Source organism: Ochlerotatus camptorhynchus, unplaced genomic scaffold, assembly GCF_037179485.1.
Source record: "Ochlerotatus camptorhynchus isolate MF236.1 unplaced genomic scaffold, CSIRO-AGI_Acam_v1.1 ptg000094l, whole genome shotgun sequence".
Taxonomy (NCBI): Eukaryota; Metazoa; Arthropoda; class Insecta; order Diptera; family Culicidae; genus Ochlerotatus; species Ochlerotatus camptorhynchus.
Window position 1 is genome coordinate 4,606,289 of NW_027040584.1, and position 25,659 is coordinate 4,631,947.

Here is a 25,659-nt window from a genome sequence, read left to right on the forward strand (position 1 = left end):
CTGTATTTGCGTGGCATTCTCCCTGTTTTTTTTTTATGGTTATGAATAATGACATTAAACCTGGCTTTGATTATTACCAATTGGCAGCGATGCCATGTATAATGATTTTTGTAAACGAAAAAAAGTTGGGACCCCTTGTTTACCGTAAGGTACCGTAACAAGTTTGTTACCTCAAAAAACCGTTCCATGAATTAACTGTTTTATGAGCTAACAAACTTGTTACAGTACCTTACGAGGGAGTCCCAACTTTTACCGTGTACAAACATCAGGATTCATGGCATTGCTGCTAATGGGTATGAGTGCGACACGGCACGAACCGATGGATGCCATATGCTAACTTTTTCAGAGCACCTCGTCGTGGCATACAACGTGATAATTGCGCGGATAAAGTGCTCGCACTCAACCCTCTTTTGCGTGAAAAAAGTTAAAAGTTTTTCCACACAGCCTACATGGCATAAAAACCGCAAAAAGGGGGATAACACCAGAATCATCACCAACAGCACGAAACGTCACTTTATTTCGATGTCGGGCTTGTTTTACCCCTCTCCAGTGTTGTTGTGATTTCCCTGAATCCCATTTACGGAAGGCTTTCAAGTGTAATTATTGAGCAAGTCAAGACAAGGCGAATTCCACGAAGTTCCTCCCTTTAAACCAATAATGATAAGAATGCCCCCCCCCCCCTCGCAGCCCTTTCCGTAAATGTCATGTTGATAATTACAACAGGTCCGTATGAGCGGGGTCTAGTGGGGTCGGGTGGTATGGTAGAGTTCCGGGTATCAATTTCCCTATGTGGTGTAATTTGTATGTCAATATTTATAGGAATAGAAACAAATTCATATGTGCATATTAGGGTGGTTCAAAATATCGATTTTTCTCCACCAAGCTCAATCGATCCAGAGCCAGATCCTGATCATTCTCCCAAAATTTGAGATCATTTAGTTGTGATCTCATACTGCACTGGCACCCCGGCCTGATTTAGAATTGATTGAGCTTGGTAGAGCAAAATCGATATTTTGAATCACCCTAGTGCATAGTGTACACATAAACGTCAACATCATACTCCGGTATTGTTCGATTGGCATTTATCAACATGGAAGGCTGAGGTTGAGCAGGAGGAGGAACAGTTATGGGCTCCTCCATCGCTTCCTATTGCCTACTACCAGATCATGCGATAGTTGTTGTTGTATAGAACATTTCAATCGATTATTGTGCGAACGAGCAGTGAGACATGACTGTGGAGTGGAGTGAGATGTTCGCCAGCCAACACGCATATCAGCGACATCAGTGACGTCAAGGAATGGGATTTTTAATCGAGGATGCAATCGTGGATGTCGGGAAAAAAGTTCAACTGATTTTTGCCTTACGCTTAGGTGACACTAAAAAACATAACTTTTCCAATAGTCTTTAGACTGGCCTGGATTTCTAAGGATTTTTAAAGTACCCGCAGTTTTACTGAAGCTAATTGAAGTGCCTTTCATTTTCCATAAATCTTCTAAAGTTTTGTAAATTTCATAAACGCTCACGGAACATTGCCTCAAATCACTTATTTTCCCTGAACTTCTCTGCACATCCCTGAAGTTGTATCGTCCTCGGGACTTCGATAAATATCATGAAGCTATCTAAAAGTTTCTGAATTTCATTGAAGATTTCTGGAATTTCTTGAAGGTATTGCATTTTTTTTAATTAATGGAACTGCCTTGAAGTTCTCTAATCCACTTATTTAAGCAATTTTGCAAGTTTTTGACGTTCTAGAAATTCTCTTGCGGAATATTCCGGAATTTCCCTGAATTTCTTGAAATTTCTGTAAACTGTATTTGAATTGCCCTTCGGTTCTCTGATCTGCTCCTGAAATCCCGAGAAAAACAGCAGATTTTTTCGAATCTGCCCCACTGTGCTGTCGACGACATCAGGCAGCTGCATTATGTATGATGAAACTGATGTGAGGTGGGCTTCCGGATCAGTGGCTTGCTACAGCTCCCGAAAAATTTGACACTCCGGAGGACCTGCGAAAGCAAAAACAGTCATGGTTTGACATGCTGATGCTTCTAAAAACGCCACGCCATTCCAAAAACAACACACAAATAGAGGATTGCCGAAAACGTGCGTGCATGTTTACGCTTCATCAACCAGCCATGCGAGTGGAATCGGGAAAAAACCAACGCCATCCAACCCATCTGCGATTGAATTGCCTGCTTTGATACGAATCCCTCTTGCATCAGCATTTGAAAACTAAATCAACAACACACGTGTCACTCGGCAGCACCCAAATATTCGAATGCCTTTTCGGCGAAAGCAGCCTGAAAATCTCAAACTGCCTAGGTAAACCAGGACCGAGCCCAACCGGGAGCCTTATGCAAATTTCTTCTTGTCTGGTTGACAAATCTCTTCTGGCTTTGAGCAGTGTGAGTGTGCCAGGGTTTTCGGCAACCGGTTTCGTATCTTCATGGAGATATAAGTTATCTGGGCTGAGGTGGTGGGATTTGTGGTTTGAGGAAGCGAAAGGGAGAGCCAGAATGTCTTGGAAGGAACCGGATCATGGGACATTTGTTTACTTTTCGAATAGTTCCATCCTGCTTTCTAAAGTGGTGTATTATTTTAGGGTTACCAACCGAAGCTAGATGAACTTTACACCAATCGAATCGCAGTAGTCGCCGCCTGTTCTTCAAGCATGTGAGGAGCCGGAGAAAGTTGACCGGGTTGCTTCGAGCGGAAAACTTTTGATTTTTAGTTACACAATGAGTTAATCCCCTGCTCCCCATTCGGTCGTTGTCCAAAGGAAGCGGTATCCTTGTCGTCACCAAGTCGGGTGCAACCGAGTGGAAAGTGGACAAGATGATTCCGGTTTTGCCGTTTCATTCCTTGACAGCATGGTGTAATCGTCTATTGATTCGATTTCTGGTGGGTCCAATAGCAAATATCTACTTTTCATTGCCAATTTAAACTTCATTTGTCAGGAAAATCACGACTTGCTGCGAACCGTCCAGAGACCGCAAAATGCTGGTCGCAGCCAGAAAACAATTTCGCTGAAGTGTGCAATCTTCCACCCATGGCCTGCTCCGTGCCAATCAGCGCCGTTCGCAAGGGGCATCAGTGCTCGACTCTATCACGTGCCTTCAAGTAAGGAAAGCAAAAATGCCGGAACGATTCCAGCAACGATTATCCCTCAATCGGGCGGGCGAAAAGTGGAGTAAAGGATTGAAAAATAATCAACCACGTACCACGAAGAGGATCCCTTCCCAAGTCGGTCGATGCGGTGCGAAGCGGAACGATTCTCATCAGTATTCCTTTGTCATAATTCCATTTTTCCCCCCTCGAAGGTTCGGAGGGGAAAATGGTGGCGTTCTGGTCCGACGCCGTCATTCACCGCTGTCCCGTTGTAATACGACGGGAAATCCTCAAGAACCACATGGAACTCATCTGCTTGTATTCTGTGTGGTATCGGAACGAACCTCATCGTTAGCATCACCGTGTTCCGCGAAGAGGAAATCGATTTTATTGTTCCGATGATGGAAACGCAGCTAGGTGGCAACCCTATCTTGTTTGCCTTGTTCCACAGCCAATGAAATCAACCCAATTTGAGTTCATTTTACTCATAAATCACAAAAAGTGCAGGAATTCAGTGCATGGTAAATTTGCCCCATGTTTTTCCAGGAAAAAAAAAACCCGATTATGAGAAAAGTAAAGATTGGATCCTCTCAGTGTATTGGTATTACTCCTAGATTTAGTAAAATTTTCGCAAGCTTTCCTCATTTTCCGGCAGATTTTTGAGGTTTTACATTGACGAGTGCACGGATGGATTTGAGTTCACTCACTCGACAAAAAGTGACACAACAGCGGGGCCCTGTTTACTAAAAATGAACACATATGTGTTCATTTTTAGTAAACAGGGCCCCGCTGTTGTGTCACTTTTTGTCGAGTGAGTGAACTCAAATCCATCCGTGCACTCGTCAATAGGAAAACATGAGACAACTTTACACATCGCTTGACGGCTGGTAAAGTCCGGGGGCCAACACAGTGGAAGAAAAAAAAACAACTCAGGTGGAATTTCGGAAACGACTCGAAATCAATAAACGAAACTCGTGAAATTACATACGAACACTTTCTTTATTAAAAAAGTATAAAAGAGTACGCTCACGACGCGTTCGACTTGAGGTTCAATTTGGAATGAGTAAACAAAACTGTTTTTATACTTATGCTACGATCTGACAGCAGCCGTCGTAAAACAAGGTCTGTGCGTTTGAAAAGTACGCACCGGCAGATGCGGATGTTAACTGGCGCAAGGTAAGATGAAGAGATGTGGCATTGCACCGTTCCACACTCCCTCCATGAAGCATCTCTTCAGCTGTCCTCCTTAAGCACAAGCATCTCGCAGAACTCCTGCTTCAGTGGACCCAAGGGGTTGGTCAAAATGTCAGCGGCCATGCGATCGGTGAAGCAGTACTGCAACTATCTACTTCTTGCCACACAACACATTTACAGGTCCAGTCTACGTGGAGTCTACAGTATCGCAAGCAGTTTTTACCATTGTTCTAGACTTTACACTCCGCTTGATACTTGAATCTGTACCTGTTCCCGTATCCCTAACCGTAGTGCTGTCAGGCGTTCTTTGTCCTGTAGATACAGTGGCGCGAATGTCCTGGTCAGAATCATCAGAAATGTCTAGTGTCGGATCTGTAGCGTCGAGTTCTACTTTCAGTTGAACCACGTTTTGACCTGCTGGGGAAGGTATTATCACTTCCCGACGTCTTGGAGTATCAGCTGGAATCTGAATCTCTGGTTGAGTCTGCTGAATCACGGGCCCTGAATTCAGTTGGTCGATATGACGTTTCCACATACTACCATCATCCAGTTCGATCATATAGTGAAGTTTTCCAATCTTCTCCACAACCACTCCAAACCTCCATTTCTCCGATCTCGATAGAAAATCCCGAGCCGCTACTCTATCATTCATCATGAACGAACGCGCCGCTTTCTCCTCTCGCGAAGAACTCTGCCGGTTTACTTTTGGAATCATAAGATCAATCCTCGCCTTGATCTGTCGTCCAAACACCAACATAGATGGGCTTTTTCCTGTAGAAGGATGCACAGTTCTCCGATATGCCATTAGTATCTTTTGTAGCTCGACCTGCATCTCGGAACGTAGACACTTCAATGCCTTGATTTTGTCTTTAAACGTCTGGACATAACGTTCCGCCTGGCCATTAGTGGCGGGATGGTATGGTGCTCCCATCTTATGTACGATTCCGTTCTTCTTAAGAAACTTTTGGAAGTTGTCCGATGTGAACTGCGTGCCTCGATCGGTCACCAAGACCGACGGCAATCCGAAGGTAGCAAAAAACTCCCTCATTCTCTCGATGGTCGTCTCCGTAGTTAGATCCGGAATAATCTTCACTTCTGGCCACTTACTATGTGCGTCAACTATGATCAAGAAGTTCAACCCCATGAATGGTCCAGCGAAGTCTGCATGGATTCTTTGAAAAGGTTCAGAAGGTCATTCCCAGCAGTGTAGCGCCACCTTGTTAGGATTTGCTCTAACGCGAGCACAATCCGTACAGTCCCGGGCTAGGTACTCAATATCATTGTCGATATTCTCCCACCAGCAGTACGACCTCGCAAGTGATTTCATACGGGAAATTCCGAAATGACCAGAATGCAACTCTTTCAACACACGGCTACGCAACGGAGATGGTACATACACCCGTATACCTCGCATCAAGCATGCATCTTGGATACTGAACTCGTTCTGGTCGATGCCGAATCTGAAACGACCATCAACGGGTCTTCCTGCCATCAGCCCTTGAATCAGCTCCTTGACATTCCGGTCCTTGATGGTGTACTCTCCGAGCTCCTTCACGTCTACTGGCAGCGTTTCAATCTGATTGATCTGCACAATGTCGACTTCCTTCACTTGGTTCCGAGTACTTCGATCGGTAAACGGTAAACGTGACATCCCGTCGTACTGGATCGGTCGCTCGCTGCTTTTTAAGAGATGAATTAGCCTATGGCTAGGTCGCTCGCTGCCATCTGGAAATATGTGACTTAACACTGCTCCAACGCCGTATGGCGATGTGTCTGTTGCTAATACCAGCGGTAAATTCACGTCGTAATGCACCAGCACGCGATCCAATTGCATTTCGGCTTTAACCCATAGGAACGCTTGTTCGCAAGAATCGGTCCATTCAAATGGTACCTTGTCCTTAAGTAGATTATTTTTTTGGGAAAAGCTTCGTACTCAGGTTCTTCATGAACCTACCATAGTAGTTCACAAGCCCTATGAACACACGAACCTGTTCACGGTTCTGCGGACGTGGCATCTTCTGTAAGGCATCCACCTTTTGCTGCATCTTATGTATGCCATGGCGATCAATGGTGTAACCACAATATTCGATACTGTCGGCAAAGAACTCACATTTCGCTACATTCACACGCATGTTGTGTTCGTGGAATCTCTTCAAGACCTCTCGCAAACGACACAGGTGAACTTCGTCGTTCGGCCCAGTAATCTTGACGTCATCCAAGAAAACCGATACGCCTGGTATTCCATGTAGGATTTGCGAAATTTCCCTCTGGAAGATGGCAGGTGCAGAGGCAACACCGTATATCAACCTAGTCGGTTGATACAGGCCCATGTGGGTGTTCAATGTGAGCATCGGCTGATCCTCCAATCGTACCATCATTTGTAGGTAAGCTTGGGCTAGATCCAGCTTAGTAAACTTTTCTCCACCAGCCATGTTCGAAAACATCTCGTTAATTGTAGGCAACGGATATTCATCGACCAGCAAACACTTATTGACCGTGAGTTTATAGTCTCCACACAAGCGAACTTTGTTGGCAGACTTCATGACCGGTACGACAGGTGTTGCCCACTCGCTGCGCTCCACTTTCACCAAAACGCCGCTTTCCACCATGCTGTGGATTTCGCGTTCCACTATATCGCGGATCGGAAACGGAAGAGAACGAGCTTTGAGGAACACAGGTTTGGAATCCTGCTTAAGGTGCAAGGCAGCTTGAATCCCTTCAATTGTACCCATTGATTCGTCGAAGACTGTGGGAAACTCTTCGATCAACCCTTTAACCGCTACAGGTGGCGGTGTACGCAAAGTAATTTTGTCCACGGAACTAACAGAACCACCCAGAATGTCGTTGCAGTCCAACTGTAGCTCTCGCATCCATTCGCGTCCCATCAATGGATGTCGCTTAGTATCGACCACGAACAAACGCAACTTGTTTGTCTGGCCTTTGTACGCAACTTTTGGCTCCACAACACCGAAAACCCCAATTTTGTTACCGCAGTAACTCCGCAGTTCAATGTCTGTCGGTTGTAATTTCAAGTCGGTCAAGTATTTTGCCTTGTCAGCACTACTGATCAGAGATACCGGAGATCCACTGTCCACCTCAAACTGAACCAGTGATCCACCTACCCTAACCTTAAGGAAAATCTTTGACAAATCTTTGGAATCGTTATCAATCTTACATACATCAACAACATACACCTGATCTTCATCAGAATGCTCCGATTCCGAAACGTCACTATCCCCCAATAGATTTGCCGAATATTTCTTTGACATGTTCTTGCTCTTATTAAATTTCTGCTTATTTGCAGCATTGGAGGTGAGACACACCCGTTTTAGATGACCCACCTTCTTACAATGGCCGCAAACTTTAGTTTTATGTTCACACTTATCTGTCAAGTATGTCTCACTTCCGCAACGAAAACACTTGTTAATAGGGTTAGTTACCTTTCTAGCAGCGGATGCTGCTGAAGCATCTCGTCTCGGCTGAGACTTCTTGCGGTCCGTCATGTTAACATCGTACATCCATCGATTCAGCACTTCTGCCCCTTCACCGGATGCTTCCATGGAGAGCGCGATCTGCTTCGCCTTGTCGAATGTCAACTCCTTCTCCTCGATCAGCCTCGTACGAATACGCTGGTTCCTCAAGCCGAACACCAGCTGATTGCGCAATCCTTTTTGCAAATATTCACCAAATCCACAATGCTTTGCCTCTCGCTGCAGCGTTGTAATGAACTCCGCAATCGATTCACCTTCCCGTTGCATTCGCTGACGAAACTTTCACAGCTCCACCATCTCCAGTGGCTGCGGGTCGAAGTACTCTCCAAGCAGTGTCACTATCTCATCGTATGTTTTGGTTTCGGGTTCGGTTGGGGACAAATGGTCGCATAGCACATTATACGTCTCGGCTCCCATGTAATGTAGCAGCATATTTCTCTGGTTTGCTTCTGGAATCCCGAAAATCTGCAGCGCTCCTTCGAATCTCTTCACCCATCGAGACCATTTCGATTTGTTTTTGTCAAATGGCTCGATAGCAAAAGTGGGTGGAATAGCAGCAACTTGTACCGCAGCAGCAGCACCACCACCTTCTCCTGGATGTGCCATTATCAGGCTTCAGATCAGGCACAGATTCAACACGCACACGGTGTTAGCGAGCAGCAACACGTACACCACAGCAGAAATGAGTGTACGTCAACTTTTATCCTGTCTGGAAAACAGCAACAACGAACGTAGGTGTGTGTGCGTGAAGTTTCTCTTCCTTCTCGATGAGCCCCAATGTAGAACGCCTTCTATCCGGAACTTTCCTCCTCGTCCTCCTCGGTAGGAGTACGCATAGCGTCAAAACTGGAACTCTGCCACGATTCCACCGTGGCCAAACAGCAACGTAATATTTTTTTTCAATGCGGGATTACTAATCCGTTCGTCGCCAACTGTAATGACCGCAGGGATTGGCCGAAGCCCGAGTGAAATGGAACAGCGTCTTACTCCTGCTAATTCACAACAAAGAATGACGTTTATTCCTTTTCTCTTGACAGTGGTAGGGTTGGCAGTATGATAGACTGGTAATACAAAGGTAGTACATAAAAGGTATGGCAATTATCATAACAGGTAGTATATCGTTATCTTCAGGAAACGCAGCGCACGTTTCGCTGCCACCCAATCTACTTCGCTCGGTGTACTAACCCATCTTCCCAAAATCGCAGCGGAAGCCGCAATATCCGGTCTTGCTACGACGGCCAGGTAGAGCAAACCACCGACAAGGCTGCGGTAGTTCGTTGGACCGTCGAAGGGGCTTTCGGAATCGGCCAATCGCAAATATCTGGGATTTTGAAGTTTTCGTTTCTTGCATCCCTTGCACTTTCAACAATCTAACAATCTGTTGATGTAGTTACGCAAACTGATCTTGAACGCATCGCCTTCACGTCGTACTTCAACCTCAATGTGGCACTTTTCCGAGATTTACCAGTTCAAACTCCGCATTCAGGCACTCATGTACAGTACAGGAGCACCTAAGCCTTTCATCGTCTCGAATATAGAGTCACTAGGACATCATGCAGCTTGTTGTTCCAGCAGTGAGCAGACTGACGCAATTCGTTAGCTGGAGCTTGCACGCCAGCTGTTCCTTCCCGGCCTTCAAGTATCCCGGTGGTTGCCGCATACAAACTTCCTCTTCGAGGGTCCCGCGCACGTATGCCGTATTGATGCCTAGGTCTGAACGACCATGCTGTGCTTTGCTGCCTCCTTCAAAAACGTTCGAAATGTTGCTTGACTAGTAACGGGGCAAAAACCGAGGCAAACACCTCTCCGACGTCGACTCCGAATCGTTGCGCGTAGTTTTGGGCTAGCAGCCTTGCGTTAAACTTCACCAAGTGGTTGTCTTCGTTCTTCTTCGCCTTGTACACTCATTTTAATCCGATGACCTTCCGTCCTTCGGGCAACTGCACCATCTTCCACGTTCCGTTGATACGATGGGCCTCCAACTCTTAATCCATTGCTTTGCGCCACAAAGGTTATGCTCTTTAATACTAACCGGTTCTTCCACTGCGTACGCTGAAACGCCTGCAACGTGTCTTGGTCGTGTTCGACCGCTCAAAGAAACGAACAGTCGAACTCGCACCTTCTTCTCCATTTTCAGCTTCATAAAAATCTTCCGGAGCAGATCCGCTCTCCTCATCCGGTTCGTCATCAGAATCCTCCTTCTTCTTCAGTGGCAGCAGCTTGATTTCTTCTTCTGGCTTCTTGCTTGTTGTTGGGATCGTTACTTCCACGGACGACGTGCCGTTCCCCAACTGAATGAAACGTGCATCGCGGCTGATCGTGATCTGATCCATCTGAAGGTCAACGAAACGGTAACCCTTCTGCTCCATCGCGTACCCGCTGAACTTCATATTGATTGCTTGAAACCCGGAGATGACTAAAGTCCGGTTTCTCGACCCACCACAACTGGTATGGTGTTGTATGGATCGGTCTAGATGGCAGCCTATTTTGGAGGTAGCTGGTGGTGAGCATCGCTTTACCCTAGTAGCGTTTCTCTCCCGCGTCCACCAGCATGCAAGTCACCATTTCCGTTAGGGATTGATTCTTGCGTTCAGCGACACCGTTTTGTTGAGAAGTGTAGGGGGTAGTAAACTTGAGTTGGATCCCTTCCGATTTCTAGAACGCTCGGAGTTCCCTGTTGTCAAGCTCTCCCTTATAATGCCAGCCGCCTCACTTTTTCAATTGGTGCGTAACGGTGAACTGGCTGTAGTCATCGGTAATCGTCATAACATACCGATTCCATCGGACAACGACCAGAGGAAATGGAAGCCCAGCTGACTTACCTTCCATACAGCATTCGTAAACCAAATGCTGTCCACAGTCGGTCACTTTGATCCCAGTAGCCAGTTGTTCGTTGATGATCCGCTCTGCAGCAGCCCAATCGCGTTGGCCGAGCCGCCGGTGCCATTGTTGCTGGCAATCCACTTTGTGCAGTCCATCCGATGCAGCCTTTGACGCTTTCCGTAGCCACTACGTCATCTTCCGCGTCCCCGTTCGACAGCGTAATAAAACCACCAGCGAACTTACTCAACGACTCGAAGAACGGCTTGTCGTTGGAAATATGCGCACTGGCACCGCTGTCAATCACCAAGCTCGACGAATTTTCACCACCAGCAGTAAACGCCACTCTTCTGACGTCATTCTGCGCCGCTTTGGCTCTCGGATGTCCATCCGAATCGTGTCGGGTGGGATTCCTGTCCATCTTCTGTGATGTGTCCTGGTTTCTTACAAAAATGACAAGTACGTGCTTCCTTGCCCGACTTGCCATCACCATACTGCCACATCTGACCGCATCGCTCTCTCCACCCTAGAAGATCCACCTTTCCTTTCTAATTTCCGGTTATACTCATCCACTAGCATCAATTTTCCGACATCCAGCAGCAACTTCATCCCAGCAGCATCAAGGCGATCGAAAATGTCGTCAAACTCTTTCAGGTGTTTTTCGACATCACCGTTTTGAAAAGTTAGTTAGAAATCTAGAGTGTGTGTGAGTGATCTGGTGTTAATGATGCTGAATGTAAACATAAACAAAGCATATATTCATATGAGAATAAACTGCCACTTCTTGACTAGCCTATTGGTCCGAAGCAAATCAAATTAACGTACCCCAATCTAATCGAGATTCTAGTACTCCACTATGTTTGTTTGGATTCGCTATGAAAGTTTGACAGATAAAATGAAGGGTTCGTAGATTGTCCTATGTTTCGAGGGGTGCATCGATTAGCTTGGGACCGAAGATAGTACCAGAGCTGAGCCAAAAAGTTGAACACGTTTTTTCGAGACCTTCTGGTCTTAGAGTTACCTCTATGGTTCTACCATAGAGGTAACTCTAGGACTAGAAGGTCCCGAAATAACGTGCTCAACTTTTTGGCTCAGCTCTGGTACTCTCTTCGGTCCCAAGCTAATCGATTCACCCCTCGAAACATAGGAAAAACCAATAACCCCTCATTTTATCTGTCAAACTTTCATGGCGAATCAAAACAAATATTGCGTAGTACTAGAATTTCGACTAGAATAGGGTACGTGATCGGTCAAAACTTCTTGGTAAACAAAGAAGTCAGCTGATCGCAATTGTCTCGTTGACAGCCTTATTGTTCGCAGATGGCAGGCGTTGCAGGTGGAAATAGTACCAAAATAGCGTGTGATTTGACGTTTCCTATGGTCAAACTGACAGACGGCGGTCACTCGTGCTGCTTAAATGCTAAACGTATGTGTAAGTATTTCGACTTTGTTTACTCACCTTGTAAACAAACAAACATCACATTACACACGCAAACGGTGGAACAATGATTCATCATCAAACCCTATTAGCTTTAATTCTAATTTCATTTGGGCTTAATTTGCCCCATTTAAGCCCCCTAATGAGTCATTCATCTGCATTTATAACTGAAACAGCGGGAAGAAGCAAGCTGACATGCGGGGACTTAGAGATGTGACTGGGCCGGTCGCCTAATGATACCAATTTGCAATTCACATACGTTCAACATAATTATTAACGCTTCCGTGAACCTTCGCAGGAGCAGCAGCGCAGTGGAGCTGCTGCGTTGAAATCAATTTGCTCAATTAATTAAAACATTTGTCGGCTCAGTTTCAATATTCAGCCAGCAATTCCATTTTCCCCACGGTGCGTTACGAAATCATTTGAACACATAATACAAAACAAACTGGTCGTTGGTCACGCTCCATCATCGCAGTAGGCTACGTACACACTGTGTACTATACAGTTACAGTCGCTTTAAAGCATACTGCGATTCCATTAAAAAAAACAATGCCCCGCAGGATGTCAGTCAGAGATAGCCCCAAAACTATCCACGGACGAAACCCCCGAAATAGTTTATTCTTAATTACAGCCCGGAAAAGTTTGACACAGCTTTTTGCTACACACTTGCCCAAGAAGGGCCCCCCATTTCGGAGACAAACGACCGCCATAATAATGTCCCGGGCCTTCTTGCTCCGGGTCAAAAACTAAAAGTCCATTATGTCAGTGCTCGAAACTAAAATGTGTGCAAAAAGAGATCGCCCCAAAATCTATCCGGCCACACACGGACGACAACGGACGTCCTTGACTTTTGCTCGACTGGGCATGGCCTACTGTGATTCTACATGCACCTATAGTTGGCATTCACAATTCACAATGGACACATTATGTTGCCTCCGAAAAAAACGACTCTCTTTATGAAAAAAGAGAAGCACGTTTCCTCCCTTCAATATTTCTCCCGGTCCCGGGATGGGGAACTTGGAGGAGATTTAGTGTTTGGGGCTGGATTTTTTGGAGTTTTTGCCGACCATTGCTTGTTTGTGTTTATTTCGGTAGATTTGGACTGCAGAAAACACCGAAATTTATCGCTTGCTAAGTTTGGTTTTTCTATTTCTCGGAAAAGCGGAAAAGGTTTTCTGCCTGCTTGATCTCTGATATTTCTGCCAAGGTCCGGGTCCACACTGACTGGCGGCAGCTCGGTCGGTGGTATTTATATTTGCGATGACAACACTCTTGAGGCTTTGGGCTGCCGCCGATGGTCTTCTGGTGTGGTCTTCGTCTTCCTTGGTTGGAGAGATTTAGTACTGGGCTACTTAGAAGGTGATTAACAGTGCTTTAAAATGTGTTAAATTTGTTTTCGTTTAATCTAAGCGTATTTCTTCAAACGATCAAGAATTTCAGCTGATATCGGCTTCGGACGACATTGACGATGGAGCTCAGCATTCTAGATTCAGTTGTGAGGCCACCAGGCACGAAGTATAAATGTGAGACGGATAGCTACTAGTAGGGACCTGATTAGGTCACCTAATTAGTGACCTCCCAACTGAAAACGAAAAAAAAACTCCAACGATGACATGTATCACAATCTCGATCATGAGCACAGTTTATCGAATAATCGCGAATATCAATTAGTTTCTGACATCGCTGAACGCAAATATACTGAAGCTACATTATAAGACAAACTGACATGAAACTTAAATTTAGCTTCTGCTCGAAAATTTACTGCGGCAGATTGTTCAGCAATTCGATGTGACAAAACTAGGTTTTTTATCTAGATAAAACTTATTTGTTCAGAATAGATCAGACATGAACCAAATCACAAATTTAGCATACGTGTTTAGATAAACATTTTCCGCGAATATGATGATTGATGTCAGTAGTGTGCTTGCATTGAATATTGCATATTCTGCATACTTTTCATGCAAATTTGTAAAAGAATCTTACATTTCCCGTTTCAATGAATGGACATTCATGTCAGTTTGTCGGTATTTATGATTGTCAGGAACAAATCACTATCAACTTCCACACGAACAACTCCCAACCATGTGAGATTGCAGGCAGTTTCAATGCTTCCAAAATGAACCCTAACGGTAACCCTCATTGACAAAGTTTTCTATCATCATCATTCTGCTTCTTCAAGCGCCAGTACCGGTCTCCCATTCAGATCCATCCAGGTGGCAAAAGTGAGGTTATCTTTCCTATGACCGTAGCCCGGTTTGCCAGCAGCAGGTCATTGAATTCCATCACCGACTGACCTACCAGATACCGGTAGAAAGAGCAAAATGCTTTGATGATGATGACGACGACGACGATGCACAGTGGGGTAGATCGGGCATGTTCTTGGACAAAACCTCAATTTACAGAAATTAAAACCATTTACCCAGAGAAATCAAGCATAAACTTATCGAAATCAGTTTTTTTTTTGCAAAACGATGTCGGGTTTCAAATCCGATTAAAAATTAAAGTAATAGTTCTAGCATCTTGTTTAGCCGTCAAAATATATATTTTTCCCAACAAAGGAAGGTTTATTAAAGGGTGTCCACAGCACCGACAATAAAAAACTTAATTTTGACTTATGCCCGAAAATCGTAACGGCCGATTTAAATGTACAGTGATCCGAACTGTCAAAACCCGAGGGGGACGACTCTATCTACAATGCAGGGAAAATTGTGTTTTGCTGTGGTAAGCTGCACGCATGCTGAGTAGAAAGAAAGAAGATTGATGGCGATTCTGAAGATTTCCTGTAAAAAGATGATGCGCGATGCAAGTAGATGCGAGAAAGATTTTTCGTAAATTGATTCGCTAGTGTGAGATTTGTTGAGAATCTAGAATTAAGATTTAGATGTGTCGCCCGAGAAATGAAAGAAGATTTTACGTAAATTGATTCGCTAGTGTGAGATTTGTTGAGAATCTAGAATTGAGATTTAGATGTGTCGCCCCCTCGTCAAAACCATAGATTTTTTTTATCTAGATAAAAATAATTTGTCCAGAATAGATCAGACACGAACCAATTCATAACTTTTAGCATGGGGTTCATGGCTTAGCTAAATATTTCCCGCGAGCACGGAGCCAGATGCCAGTAGTGCACCGACAAACCGACATGAAACTCAAACTTTACTCTTGATCAAGAATCCATAACGGTCGTTTCAAATGTACAGCGATCCAATCTGTCAAAACCATAGAAATGATTCATCGAGATAAATCTAATTTGTCTGAAATAGATTAGACATGAACCAGAAAGATCTGGCAACCATGCCGAATTGATAATCTAAATAAATTAGGCTCCTCAAGTTTTAGTCATTTTCTAGTGTTTTTCTACTATTTTATAGTCGTGAAATAGCGTAAAAACTAGTTTATGGTTTAAGGAATAATAATCCAGAGTCATTGTTTTGCCTACTGATGAAGAAAACCTAAAAAGTGTAAACATTTGTTCGGGTGATTTAACAACATAAAATGGCGTTTGCTAGTGTTTTGCTCTTTTTCTGCATCGTAACGCTTGAAATCGAAAGCTGCAGGATAACAAAATCTGGAGTGGCTGTTTGCTTGCCTTGCAGATCTGGATTTCTAGGCGATTCCGAAAGGAAGTTAGAAATACAGTTTGGAGGATAATCAGGATAAGTACCGGGTTTATACATATATTTAATTGTGAAATGGACAATCCACGCAGCCTTTTTTCATTCTAATAAGAAAATCAGTATTCGTAGGTAACGTTAAAATAACACAAGGAATTATTGAAATATTTCAATGTACTTGACAGAGCTTTTCTAAAAAAAGCTTTGATATTTTAACGCCTGCATTTTTCGTTGCGAAACCTTACTATCATAACCATCACATTTTTTTTAACAGACATAGACAACTCAACCATGCAATCTCATATTTGTGGACAGTGACTTTGGCTGCCGCTTTTTCGCAGATAGAGGTTCACTCCTGTAGATTACCAGTGCCAGCTGATAGAGGAAACATTCCTCTATCTGATGATATCGGCGGTTTGCAGGTGTGAGCTTTTGTTCCCGGGAGATGGTTGACGAAAGCGGTTGTACCCTTTTGAACCTATGACAACAACCGCACGAAATGAAAAGTTTCGCATATTGAGCTGCCACCTAGCGTAGTTTTTGATAGCGCTTTGTGGTGAATATAAAATCGGACAAAATAATAATAATAATCAACTCGAGTTTGGATGCGGTTTGCTCGGGAGCTGTGAGGGTGGATTTGCTCGGGAATGGGTGGTATTCTGCTCGAGTTTGGGTGGGTGTCACTCGTGTTTTTGCGGATTTTCCGGAAAATCTACAGGAGTACTATTTCTTTTTTTCTCTCTTTTATTTATTTACATATTTAAAAATCGCCCTTATTGTCAGTCAAAAAATCCATGGTTGTAACCTAAAAATACATGGTTCGTTGCGAATATACCTATATTAATATAATCTATAATATATTTAAGGATTTCATACCTCAGAAATCGTTTTGGAAGTATTATGGGCACTGTTCTTAATGAAACACTTTTTTTTTAATATAATTTCGACTTAAATTTTAACGAGGGAGTAAGTAGTTTTACCACGTGATGATTGCAGGGAATATCTTGTAGATCTTGCTGCCTTTTTTCTCAATGATAAATGAGGCGTGGGAGTGGGGGGGTTTGGAGGAGGAATAAACACAAAGCTGTATTAGTATGTGTGGAGACAGAACAAAAAAATTATGAATGAACGTTGAATGAATTTTATTCTATGACTAAGAGTATGAATGAACCCAAAATGCATGAGTGAATGTGAATGGGGCATACGTGATACCAGTATGTATTGTATAATGGTATTTTTACAGTTTGTACCGTTCTGATTCATATTACGAACACGCTCAAATTCTGAGCACTTGTGTTTTTGTATGGGACGGATTTTGAAAAAATTTCTTTTAGGATGTCCATATTACGATAAGTCGTGAGTTTAAATACATTCTGAGCGGATCAGCAATATTTTAGGTAAAAAAGGTGTTTTTCAAAGGATGATTTTAACGCACTGTTCGGAATTTGAATCAATACGGTAAATCGCGCGATGATCGAGACGTTTCCGTCGGATTATGGAAACCGAAATGGCTCTTGATTTTGTTTTATGCCCTTATAGTATAAACCACCATCGCACTTCGTGAGTTGCCCCAATAGAACCCTTGCTTTTGGTTTGAATCAGTACAAATTCGTTCTATTATATAAAAAAAAAGAAGTATACATATTCATTTTCTTCCGAACTAAATAAACCACCATCACACTTTGTGAGTGGCCCCAACAGTATCCTTGCCGTTGGTCTAAATCGGGTCAAATCGGTTCTAATAATTATTTTATATTCAATCAAGTAAACCACCATCACACTTTGTGAGTGGCCCCAACAGCATCCTTGCTGTTGGTTTAAATCGGTTCAAACCGCTTATAATTAATTATTTTGGTCATTGATAAAATAAAATAAACCATCATCACACTTTGTGAGTGGCCCCAACAGTATCCTTATTGTTGGTTTAAATCGGTATACACACATCTAATAATGATCTACATCTCTAGACAGCCGGCTGTTTAGAGCATAAATCGAAAACACTTATAAATAACTACACAAAACAAAAGATCGCATCACTTATCAAGGTGAATCCTGATCCAACGAACCTAACCCACTAACAAAACCTCCTTCCTGTGACTTTTGTGGGATGCAGAGGTAAACACGGTCCCAAAACAACAAAAGTCACACACTAACATTCCTTCCCTCTCCCACCTGATTGCAAGGACGTGGCCGGTGACGTTATTGATCTTTAAAGGTAGGAGTCACTGGAACATGTACACTGAGAATGGCAGGTTACTCCCAAGCCCCATTCAGTTGATTCTTTGTACAATTTCACTGGTTCAGATCAATCACGGAGTGCAACTATCGATACGTGCAGTCAGACTAAGCTAAGCTAAGCTAATAGATTAGACATGAACCAACTCAAAAATTTTGTACGCGTTTTCGTGGCTAGGATAAATATTTAACGCGAACACGGCGGCAGATGTCAGTTTTGTGCTTTGATCAGAAATTTCTTTGTAACTTGTATGATCATTCATGTCGGTTTATCGGTGAGTAGTGTGCTTTGGTTACAAATTTTATTGTTTTTGCTGTGGTCATTCATGTCGGTTTGTCGGTGGTTAAATTGCATCACATTCAAAAATCTCTAATATTTCGCCTTTGGGTTAATTTTAATGAAATTTTCGGTGAAATGCAAGGTGTAAGGCTGGCGCACAATGTTTAAGTTTCCGGGTTTTTTGACAGCCTGACCTGAAAACTTATCCATTGTGCGCCGGCCTTGACTCACTCTGCCACCTTGTATTTAACACTGCAAAAACACAGTTCGACACAATCCAAACACACTTCCACCAAAATTTTCTATTTATTCTGGCACCACTTCCATGACTGTTTACATTCGATTTTTATGTTTATAAGCAGTAGTTTAGCGTCTACGACAAATGTGTTACTCTTTACTCTTATTGGCAAATCATATAAGCAACTGATATGCGTAAATCATTATGGATTGTTTCTTACCTTTTCACTCTAGTGAAAAAGCCTCAAAGCTATTTTTCAGCCCCAGGCTTTGTGCATGAAAATTTTATTGTTAATAATTTACAATATAATTATAAAACCAGTGGACTGAATTATTTTACACCAGCGCAAAAGGACACGAAGATTACTACGGCCAAAAATGTGGATGGTGTATTCAGCAGAGAAGAAGCCGCGTAGCTGATGTGTCACCACATTCCTGACGGGACTACTTGCACCTTCCGCCTACAACTAAATGGAACATTGCTTAATATCAGAAAATCATACGTCCTCTGGCTGCTGTCATCGGGTTGACTCAAACGATCTAGTGATCGGCAAAGTCCCCCACACACCCCAAGTAACATTGCCGGTTTTATCGAGGTTTTATAGCATTCTACAAGTCTAAATCATGGCCTACAGAACCCTCATAAAACCAAAATTGTTACTTGGGACAGTCTGACGTTTGCTATTGAACTTTAACATAGGACGAAAGAGCTACAGAGACACCGTCAACGCCAATAAACGACTACGGTCGCAGGGGGATCTGTCATTTTCAGCGTTGGTATGGTTGCCAGTAAACATTGTATGGTTACCGCTGGACTTTCTGACAGCTCGTTCGACACAGAAAAACACCATTAAACACAATCAGCACAGTCACAAGGTGCAAGAGTGAGTTACCTCTTGAACAGAATAGTTTAAAAAAACCGTCATCTTTTTGAAAAATCTTATCAAAGACGAGTCTTTTTCAAATATCAGACTTAAAGTGGTCATTTTATACGATAGATGAGGAGATAAAAGTATAGAGTTGATAGTTCCATTAGAGTACGGCAGTGTTAAAATTGTATATAGACAGCAGAAAGCGAGCAAAGGTCAATTTTGAGGAAGGCATGAATCGGTTTGATCATCTCTTTTACCAAACTCCCCTGTTTGGGAGGGTTGATGCGGGGTATCTCCCCCCGCCACCACCGGCAAAACAGATGATCGCTGATTTGCTCACGTACCTTCGATGTGCGGAAACAGTCAAATCGATTGTTTCGCACTCAAGTCGTCATCGGACGTAAGCATCTAGTCTATAGGTTTGGAAATTGCAGCTGTTGATGCCTCTACCGCTGTATGTGCTCCTGCCATCGTTAACTTAACAATCTCGAGGAGACACGGGTAGGGGAGGTGCTGCTACTGTACCTTTCGACCAATTAATGGTTGATGGTAAACTTTAAATGATCTTTATTTCTGGTATTTGTGTGGTTTTACATGTATGAATTAACAAGTGACACAGATGCGTCTTTTCAACTTTAGTTCAGTTTGAAATTTTTAATTATTATTTGAAGTTCCTAGTCCTATCAGGCCTGTTTTTAAGAGTGACCACCTTGGTGGGATTGGTTTGTTTTAATTTGGAAAAGGGAAACTACTTATAACTACTATTTACAACTACAACTACTATATACACCTAACCTACTATATACAAATTGCTTATCAAAGCATGTTCTGATACATTACATTTTTGTGCAAATTTATTCTTAATTTCGTTTATTCTGGAATCTATTTTGGCAATGCCTGCCTCTTCGTGTAAATTTGTTATTCTAGTGTCGAAGGGACGATCGAGTATCATCCTAAGCTGGGAGGGAGAAACAGACTCAGAAAATGTGAATGTCAAGTGAAGCCAGAAATGAGCTGTCACAAACTGTCAGTGGGAGCCAGCAGTACAAAACATCAATCAATGGGAAGTATTGATATCGAATACAAAATATTTTCTTGCTTGAAAACAATTTGCACTGCAAAATTTTCGTTTCTTCAGTTCAGGAATCGGTATGTAATTTAGCTAAATTGTAGTGTATCAAGCATGTTATATAGTAAATTTGATAGTTTTCTTCAAAATGGAGGGGGTTGTAGAGATACACAGGTACGGTTACTCTAAATTTTTGGGTTCCTGTCGGGTACGAGTATAAGAAGAAAATATTTTTGAGTTCGGGTCGGGTAAGGGGTATATTTGGGTACGGGTTGCATCGAGGGGCACGCAAAACTTCAACTCTGGCACAGGAAGTAGCCGTAATTAAATTAATTCCATTAATTACAGGGGTCAGGTCGGGTTCGAGTTCTTGAAATTTTTATGAATTGGGTACGGGTTTGGTTCGGGTATTCAAATTTCTATATCTGACCATCTTTATGGGATTTTTTGTTAATGTGATGTATTGTTATTGGTAAATAAAGGAAAGGCTTAAAATATTCACACATTTATTCATCATTTCAAAACAGTTGGTAACAACAAAACTTCAGCTCAAATCAACTCAACATACTTCGGCTTTCAAATTTTTGAACTTTTCCTCCAAATCTAGATCGTTCCTGGCGACTTCCGGGTCTGAATCCTCTTCAGTGTTCTGTTCATCTTTTTCATCTCCAATAGCAACCCATTCAGTCACCACAGCAGCAAAGTTCGCGTAGTTATGATCCAGAAGAGCCGGCGAAGAGTAGAGGGGACGGGATTTATAAAAGTCCAACAACCGATCACTCTCTTCCGGTTCGTCTTCAGGAGGTAGCAAGAAAGCTTCAATCGACGGAACAGCATTTTTTTTTTCGTTTTCTTCCCATTTTTATCGACGCGGAAGCAGTCCTCTAAGAAATGGGCCTGCAAATAATTAAAAAAGATCATAGCAACATTGATAAAATGTAAAACACTTTTATCGTCAACACTTACGCTACAGACTCGCGAGCTTGGTTTAATTTCGCCGGTTCCGGAATCCATCCGACAGAACTTAATCCATTGGGATCTTGTGATATAATCAGTAGGAAAGCGCAAAAAATCCAATCCAGGATAATTCCTGCTGTTCCGGCCGCAGTATTTCACCTGACACTTCATTTTGGCTGATTCACTACGAGTCTCTACAAGTGATTTTTCAACTCCAACTTTCCTCAAGCATTAAGTCATCCGACGGTAACACGTAAACAACAGAGACACGAAAAACCGAAACCCCTCATTATGGGAACAAATTACTTGATAATTTTTATTTGCCAAGAATTTTCTTGCGCAATATTGTGATTGATTTATTAGATTTTGTGTGTAGTATTTGCTTCTTCCTCCCAGATCCTAAGCACTCTGTTTTGTGCCACCTGGACTTTGTTCCTGTGAGTTTGAGCACTTGATTCCCACACCGGTACAGCGTAGAAAATTGCAGGTGCTATGATTTGATTGTAGACAGCCAGTTTGTTAACCCTAGAGAGGCGGGATCTGCGAGAAATCAGCGGATACAAACACCTAACTAAGCTTGAACACTTAACTAACGTCTTTTCTATATGCGAGCGGAACAGGAGCTTCTGATCGAATACCATTCCAAGGTACGTAACTTCAGCAGGAACTTGTCGAACACGGATATGGCCTGGTGGAGTCCTTCCAGTGCCTGGTCGATGTCCTCTACGGTGTCAAGCGGCGGATTTTCATCGATGTTTCTGTCAACCACATGCCCAAACTGCACCCAGTTGACATGATGGTAATCTTTGCGCAGGCTTTGAGCAGGTGCCACGTTGATGCCGACTTCAGCTACCACCGGTTGATGGTCGGAACTGAGATCGTTGATCGCCATCGGTTTGGATAGTCCAATGTTCGATAGAAAAAAGTCCAACGTGGAAGGGTTTCCCGCCGGAGAGATGAATGTCGGTTCATCAGGGAATTTCACCGTATACAGCCCATGCTGCGAGTGGTCGAAGAGCAGACGTCCGTTCTGATTCCGCTGATAGTTCCGCCATGCTTCGTGGCGGGCATTTAAATCGCCCCCAATGACGAATCGTGAGCTCGTGCGAGTGATGGTGGTCAGATCATGCTTGAATTGGATGCCTAATCCATTACAGGCAGCACACTGACGAGGGCAGTATACGGCGACGAACCGGACGTTTCCGGTTGGTGATTCCACCTCCACACTAAGGGCCTCGATGATAGAAGTGCGAATATGCGGCAGCGTGCAGAACTTGATTCCTTTCTTGATGATGATCGCAACACCACCCCCTTGGAGTCAATACGATCAAGCCGGATAATGTGGTGATCAGGCAACCAAAAGCTGTCACCGGATTTAAGATGGGTCTCTGTTAGGAGGCCCACGTCGATACTATGCTTGCGGAGGAAGTCAGCAAGCTCGAGTCTTTTTGCTCTTACAGAGCATCCGTTCCATGTGACGACAGTTATCGGTTTAGACACCATACTGAATAGTAAACTTACCGAGCACTTGGATCTGTTCGGGCTTGCTGCGGCACTGGCGAAGAGCGCTGGTCATGTCGACGAAAATCTTCATCAGCTCATCCGCAGAGAAGAGATCGGGATTGGCGTTTTGTGCTGGTGGTTGTCTCCAGAATCCAGGGGGGGGGGGGATGGAGAGCTTTGTCCAGCTGAGGCACCAGACGTTTCTTGGCGGGGGCCGGATTGCACCCGTGGATTTGCTTGACCGTGTTGCGTAGCAGGAAGAAGCGGGAAATCCTCCAGTCTGAATGCCGGCGTATTGTCCTTCTTTCGTCCTGGTTGATTTCTTGTGGACGCCTGCTTTCGGATCCGTTTGAAATCTTCGCGTTTGGGGCACTGTTTGTCGGACCCTTGATGAGCGCCATTACAGTTGGCGCATTTGACCGCTTCCGACTCGTCGACAACACACACGGAGGAGATATGGTTTTGGGCGCATTTGCCACAGCGCGGCTTGACGAAGCAGTTTCGGGTGCCGTGCCCGAAATTCAGGCAACGTTGACACTGGGTGACGTCGTGACGGCCGCCACGGTATGGCTCCCATCGGACAATGATGGAATTGATGGAGCGGATAGCCTTCAACGCATTGAGCGTCACCGTTCCCTTCTGGAAATGCACCAGGAAAAGACAATCTGGATACCTTTTGACGTTCTCGTCCCTCCTTGTCATCCGGAAGACGGCAGTTGGGGCCAGCTTGTAGCGGTTCTTGATTTCCGCTTCAATCAGCTTCTGGTCAAAATTCGGTAGACCCCTGATGACGACCTTGAATGGTTTCTCGCCGGGAATATCGTGGGTGAAAAATTCCACCTTGGTAGTCCTCAGGTGGGCAACGACTAAGTCATACTCCGCTTTCGTGCGGAGCATAACCTTTGTGCCGACTCTGTCCAACTTGAATTCGGCTTTAACGCCCAGCGACGCCAGATCTGCGATGAGATCGTTAAGATGGGCATTTTTTACTACCAACGGAGGTAGCTTTACTTTTGCCGTGCTTGTGTCGGCAACGTCACCAAAATCTCCGACATCACTATACTCTATACTTTCATCCCCTCATCTATCGTATTAAATGACCACTTTAATACTGCCTTCTTCTTCTTCTTCGCATTTCAAGCTTATTGCATATCGCATACGAGCTTATTGCGTGCTCTCAACTTAGTGTTTTAGATGCACTTCCACAGTTATTAATTGAGAGCTTTCGATGCCTATACCATTTTTGCATTGGTATAATTGTGTGGCAAGTCCAATCATACTTCTATGCCCAGGGAAGTCGAGAAATTTTCCAATCCGAAAAATTCCTAGACTGGACCGGGAATTCAACCCAGCCACCTCCAGCATGGTCTTGCTTTGTAGCTGCGCCTTTACCGACTGAGCTAAGGGAGGCCTTAATACTGTACACAGAACAAAATTCTGAATATTAACTATCGCGTAAAATCTCCCTTCATATAGTTTTGAGCTATGCTGATCATAAACAGCGAAATTGTTTACAAGCTTGAATACAATATTGATAATTTATGCGATATTGCGCTTAAATTTACACGAAATATCGCGTAAATTTATGACAAATCTAGCGTTAATTTTATGTGCGCTATATCTCGCAGAAATTTACATGCATTTTTCGAACGGTGTAATTCGTGATTCAATATGTTTAAAAAGTCCATTAATGGTTGTTTTACTGTACTTTTATTAAAACTTCAAAGTTACAGCATTGGATGCTTACATTTCTCCAGTTCGAACGAAATCTCGAACCTTCCTCTTGATGGAGCCCATCAGCGCCCGCACAGTGAAAACGGACATGGATTCAGCGCATTTCTTCCATTTTGCACGCATTTGCTAGATGTCCTTGACTGCCCCGCCGCTTCGTCGAAGTCGCTGCTTTGAAATTGCCCAGTATTTTTCGATTGGTCGAAATTATGGGCAATTCGGAGGATTCATTAGCTTGGGGACAAAATCGGTCGTGTTGGCAGCATACCACTCCAGAACCACCTTGGAGTAGTGGCAGCTGGCCAAATCGGGTTAAAAGATGACTTTGCCCCTATGCTTGTGGATGAACGGCAATACACGCTTTTTCAGGCTTTCTTCTGTGTAAACTTGGGATGTCATCGACGACGATGTGACGAATGGTGCCGTTTTCAGACCACAACTGCAAATCGTTTGCCAAATCAAAATTTTTCTATCCTTAATGGAATGGCTTATTATGGCTATTCAGTATGGAAATGTAGATAATCAAATTATAAATCTAATTAAAAGCACTTGCATGTCAAACTATTCCTCAATGTTTGTCCTCGGAGTGTCGTATGTTTATAGCTAGTTTTCAAACGAAAATCATCCTGTATTTGGATGACAGTCATATGAATGTTCATCATCTGACGACGAATTCAACCATAAGAAAATCATCCGAAATTCGAATGCATATTGTTAAAGGGCTCGAGCAATGCAATAATCATTCGAAGTATTGTGGATGTTTTGGATCAGTGTACAAGAGCCTTGCACGCTTTTTGGCCACAGGATTCTGCTTCATGTGCCGGTTCGGATGTTTACTGGCTTTGTACGACTTGTATCCTTCCCTTGCTTCTGCGTTTTTAAAAATGCCGTCACTTTCGCACTGAATCAAATGAATATTTTTTAGTCATTTTTATTCCAGAACAGGTTTTTAAAAAAGTGTAAGCCTCTAGACTAACTCGGGGAAAATCTAAGGGTCGTCTACGGAACTAAATATCACAATCACATCCAACTACCACCTGTTAACAGCAGGAACGTATATGTTGTTTAAAAGTAAGCAATAACCACAAACGATGCACCTGAAAAAGAATAACACAA